The following is a 6,000-nucleotide window of genomic DNA, read 5'->3' as shown; positions in this document are numbered from 1 at the left end:
TTTGGATAATATCTGTATAGTTATCATGAAAATGAAAGCAAAATTATGCTCTTATACTCCTTTATTGAGATTTTAATTTCTGACAGTTCAAGAATGAGCAAGAAAGTATCCAGGCTGGAAGTCTGACACCACCAAAGTAATGGGAAATTAATTCACAGTAGCATAACTGTGTGGTGATTGTTTGTTCTTGTCTAAACAAGATTCTTATTTATGTTGTTAAAGGCTCAATATTAATATTTTATGATTCATAATACTTGGTGTTGAAGGTTGGCGAACTAGGCAGTGAAACAGTCTCAATTTCCTGAGAAGCATTTTCAGCACAAGCAAAACTGTACAAACGCTGTGCAGAAGAGGCTGCTTCCACGGATCTGAACAGGAGATGGATCCACACAAAAAATAAGAGTATCAGTTAGAAGCTGGGAAAACACCTTGTATGGCTGCAAAAATCTAGCTATTATGTATCAAGAGCAAATTGAACAGAAAAAGATTCTTACAAGGCACTGTGAGAATGCTTTCTCACCTGTGGGTATATCTGATTATCAGACGTAGAGTTATGAAGGTTTTGGCAAGACTTGAAAATTCCTGCCATGACTTCTATCTACTCAAAATAATCTATTGGCTAGTGTTCTTGGCAAGCTTAGCATTTGCTGCAAGGCTTCTGAAAAAAAAAAAGTTTCAGTCCTTAATCACTTAAGAGAACAATTGCTTCCCCAAGGCTTCTGTCTGCAATTTCAGTTGATGCACCTCTTCTGTAGAGATGCCATGTGACATATCCCACAACAATCTTAATTTGAATTTGCAAACCATATTTTAAATGTTTTCAAAATACCTCTGAAATTCCCTATGCATGTCTGTAGCTATCCAGATTGTAACTTTCCAGAGTCTAAAGCATAGCCTGGAATATGGGTCATAATGCCTAAAAGAAAACTGAAAGCAACAAGACCTGCAGTGGGCAAGAAGAACTGGGCAGAGCTAGAAGGAACTTCCCATTTTGAATATTTATGAGATGCTTGATGATTGGACAGAACAACATTAGGTTCGACCACACCAGCCTCATTTTTCTCAGACACTGAGTTTTCAGGTACTTGGCTCACATCAGGTTTTGTATTATTATTATTATTATTATTATTATTATTATTATTATTATTATTATTCAGGCTAAACATAAACAGAAGTTGTGAAATCCAGCCCTCTGTGCAAAGGCTGGTCTGGTCAACCTGACTGCTTGATCAGCCTACCTGGACTCCGTAGCTGGCTCCTCCTGCAAGCACACTGCAGCGTCCCATCTCACTGTGTCACTGCAGTGGGTCTTGCACTGCCCTGAGTGATTGTTTGTGAATCTCAGCTGCAATTTCTTAGCTTGAAATCTGTGTTTCAGGCTCTGTATACCCTCTTCCTTTTGCTGTCATGCCAATATGAGAAGGCAATGCATAAATTAACAGTTATTAAATGCACTGATTAATCTAAAGCAAGACAAATCTGAACCTCTCTTCTGTAGAAGGAGGCACGAGAAAGAAAAGCACATTTCATAGTCATTAAATGCCTGCTAACTTCAGACATGTGAGCTGAGCAGGAAGGATTAAGAAGGCAAAGAATGCCAACAGCCACAATTTACGTCTGGACAGTTTCATCCCTTTTTTTTCATAATGGACAAAGACTTAAACCCACAGTAGCTTTATTTAACTCTTGTTTATTCTAGTGCTAATTATGAAAGTAAGTAGGGACCAGACAATGAAATACATTTCATCAGAAAACTTGGTCTGTGTGGTTTGAGTAGGGCTGTGTTGCAACTTGTTCCCCTAAGGCTTCAAATACCTCTCACCCAAAACTGTAAGGTAAAGTATGAAACTGTAATGAATAAATAAAGAAATTTAAACAACCTAATTAATTAAAATCCTGGAAAATTAGTATTAAAATCACATCCCTTGAAATTATAAGATTATTTACAGGTTCTTTCTACTGCTTATTAAAACCATAAACTGCTTTAATAGGAAAGCATGTTAATTGAGTTGTCCTAAAATGATTGTGCACAACTGGAAAAAAACCTTTTCTCTTTTAATCCATCTAATTATTTTTGCATGTGTGTATAATTTATTTTTCTGAAATTCTGGAAATGAAAAATGTTTAAAGAGGACCAAAACCTCCACCCAGACTTTCCCAGCAATGCAAAACATGCCCTGATTAAAAAAAAAAAAAAAAAATTTTCATCAGCACTCATTAACAAAACAAACAAATAACCAACCAACCAAACCAGAGGCTAAGCAGCAGAGCAGTGAAGTCAGCATCCTAAAGCATATTTGTGTGTCCTGTGTCTTGTCATGATTGATGTGTTGCACTCATGTGGCATTTGAAAAACATTATTTTGCTACTAGTTAGCATGATGACAAATTAACAAATGGAATAAATGGATTACAAAGCAGTTACATTGTCATTTATGCCTTTTTCCTATCCAGTCTGGACTACTACAAAGCAATCTGAGGCTAGTTACAAAAAGATATACAAGCTTTACAAGGTGCAGCATGCAGCAGGGTGATTAATGCAAAAAGATTAATGAACATAATTTTGAATCAGTAGGTTTTGTCTTATGCTAGTTGTCCATTTTGTTATTAATAGGTGCAGAAATCATGACATTTATTTCATAAATCCTCAAAGGGCTGACACTGGGCTGCCAGAGATAGCATTCTTGAAGCATCTTTGAAACAGCCTCTGATAAACAGGGGTAAAGAAGATGATCATCCAGGGCCAAACCTCTGAGAAACAAGGTAAATTAACTTAGGTGATGTTCCACTCTATCACAGGAGTGGAGCTTCTGGGTACTCCATACCCTATTGATCTGGCACTGTAAATCTCAGTGGGCTATTGCTGAAGTGGCCTCAGGTTTGAAATTACTTGAAATGGGTTGTTTCCCAAGATTTCCATGGTGGGGAAATGCCAGGAGTATTTTTTCATGTGTGCCATCCCTGGAGAGACATGATTACTAAGTAGTGATACTGAATTTGTAGACAGTGAAAAAAAGTGCTTTTTTCTTGAAGAGACCTCATGGGATCATGATGTTTCTGCTGGGCTACAGAGGTTTCTGCATCATGACTATGCCACTCACTTCATGCAGCTGCCATCAGGGCACAGTGCTAAGCTGCTGCAGCTGCCACTACACTGTATTCCTGCTGTCTCTTTCTTACTCTGTAATACATTACTTATACCTTGGTTTGTCCACTCCTCACAACAGACAGCAGAGATCATGATCCCAAATATATTCCACGAATGCTTTCCTTTGTTCTGTTCTAGACAAATAAACAGTATGAAAATTTGTAGCAAAAGTGTTTCGAGTTAATTATTTTTTAATGTTAATTCTGATTATTTAGATGATGCATGGTAATTTTTGACGTGTAGTAAAAGTGTACTGCAAGGTACAGAAAACATTTGGTCTTACACATGCAGCTTAGCAAGTTAACACGTGTCAGCTGAACTGTGCTAACTGCCCAATTTTGTGTTCTTTGCCTGTGGCAGCTCTATAATGGTTCAATTTAGCTGGCCCTCAGAGAAAGCACCTGCAGAGATTTGGTGTACCACAGACTGTCTCACCCCTTACAGGCATGCAAAAGAAGTGAGTTTCTCAGTTTGCCCACCACTGTTTTCTGCATGCTTGTACTACCTTGGGTTACAACATGTGCAATGTGGGGGATACACCGAAAGCCAGAGGCACTCCCCAGATGTGAAGCACTGAACACCTGTAGGATGAGCTCCTCTGGTACTACTCACACTCTGGGAAAAGATAATTGCCTCCCCTTGCCTTTATGACTGCTGCAGGCATTCTCAGTCATGGCTAAGTTTCACATTTGTGGCCGATGGGGTGCAGAACAAAGAGCTGAGGTGTTGTGGGGTTGTCCTCTTTTCAGTTAGAGTGGAGCATTGTTACAGCACTGTGTTTTGGATTTGGAATGAGAGTGGTGCTGATAAGACACTGATGTTTTGGTTTTTTTGCTTTGTCATGTTTATCCTAAGTCAAGGACTTTTTTCCCTTATCTCATGCCAACGAGGAGGTACATTAAAAAAAAAAAAAAAAAACAACAAACCCACATAAACAAGGGAGGCAGTATTCTGGGACAGTGACTTGAACTGACTAGAGGGATATTCCACACCTTAGCACGTCATGCCCAGTATATAAACTGGGGGGCTACCCAGAAGGGTGGCTGCTGAAGGTTTGGGAAGGGGGGGTCTGCTGTTGGTCAGCCGGGGGTGAGCAATTGCATTGTGCATCACTTGTTATTACTATTATTATTATTATTATCATCAATCATCATCATCATCATTAACAATCATTATTGTATTTTACTTTATTTGCAATGATTAGACTGTTCTTAATAAGCAAGTTTTACTTTGATTCTCCTCCCCATTCCACAGGGGTAGGGGGAAAAAAGGGAGGTTGAGTGAGAGGCTGCATGATGCTTAAATCTCCAGCTGGGCTTAAAAACACGGCAAGGATGATTGGTGAGAATTACAGGGGAATGAAATCTGGCACTGCACATTTGCAACCCATTCTAGAAATGCTAAGAAGCACTGTTTCTGAAGATGTTTTGCTGCAGAAACGCACCACACCCTTTCTGGGGTGCAAAAGGGGGAAAGTAGAAGAGAGAATGAAGAAACAGGCAAGGGAGTGACAGCAATTAAGGAGTTGCAACAGACACTGGTGCCTTAGGGTGCTTGGGTGGCACGAACAGACCTGAGGAAAGAGAGTTAAAGGTCATGTGGTAAGCTGTATCTAAGAGCTATGATTTTAAGCTTAAACTACCAGCTAAAAATTTATTATGTTGAATGAAACTCAGTGACCAGTCTACTCCAAGGCACTTATAGGCATTAAAATTCAACAAGAAAAAGAAAAATAGTGTGATAAAATAATACTAAAAGTAAGAGTCTGGTACTTCTCAATCACATTACATGTAAGGTTTGTGCCTGAAAGCAAGCTCTGATAGTCACAAAATAAAAAATAGTAAAGGAAATCAGTGTGGCCTTCTCTTTGTTGCAATAAAATATTTAGTAGAAAATACAAAGTAGATATTGACAAATAGAGCCAGCTACAGAAGTAATTAAAGAAAATTTGGTTCAAACATAAAACTAGTATTTAAGGATGTTGGAGATTTCATAGTTGGATCATCACAGAAAGGGTTATATGCTTCAGAATTGGCTCTTATCATGAGACAAGGCTCCTTCAGAAAGCAGAATTCATCAATCCTTTAAAATAAAGTGAGAATACTTTTAAACTAACTGATGCATGATCTACGTGAGATTTATATAAATTAATGTGTTCTTCCAAAAATTCACTTTTGTGGTGACATATGTAGGAATTACATTTTCAAAAAGGTCATTACTTGGAAATGGAAGTGGCAAATGAATTTGCAGATTAAATTCCATTTTTGAACAGTGAAACTTCATAAAATATGTGATCTGAAGAGTTAAGGAACATTCAGAGGAATATCACCCCTCTCCATCAGCAGAACATATAGGACATTTTTTTCTTGCAAAGTTGTTTTCTACATGTCAGATTTCATCTGGCAAGTCATATATTCTGCAGGAGTTAAAGATGGTGCGTGAGGAAAAATGGAGCGCCTTGGGGCAGAACTCTACTTGGTGTCTGTAGGCAGGAGCAGGTAGTTACTCCTATCTCCACTCTTCTTGTGAGTCATAGGCTGGCTTGGCTAACACTCCCTATGCAGTGCACACTTCTGGATGCATGCGAAGATGATCCAGCTATCCTGTGCTAAAACAATGCATGTGGAGTTATGATCTTAGACAGCACTGACCAGGGATCTGCTGTACGGCTCCAGACCTGGGAGTGGTATATCCGTGCAAACAGAAGTGACAGCATTTAGCCTAGGTGCAGAGCCACACCAAGGCTGTGCTGCTGTCACTGCCCAACTGGACCTCCTCATGCATGGTGCCTGTTGAGCTTAGCTACATCCCCAGTGGCCCTTTGGGCTCAACACAGGTACTTCACTTGATTAG

This window comes from Anomalospiza imberbis, chromosome 1, assembly GCF_031753505.1.
Source record: "Anomalospiza imberbis isolate Cuckoo-Finch-1a 21T00152 chromosome 1, ASM3175350v1, whole genome shotgun sequence".
Lineage (NCBI taxonomy): Eukaryota > Metazoa > Chordata > Aves > Passeriformes > Viduidae > Anomalospiza > Anomalospiza imberbis.
Note: the sequence above shows the minus strand (reverse complement) of the source record.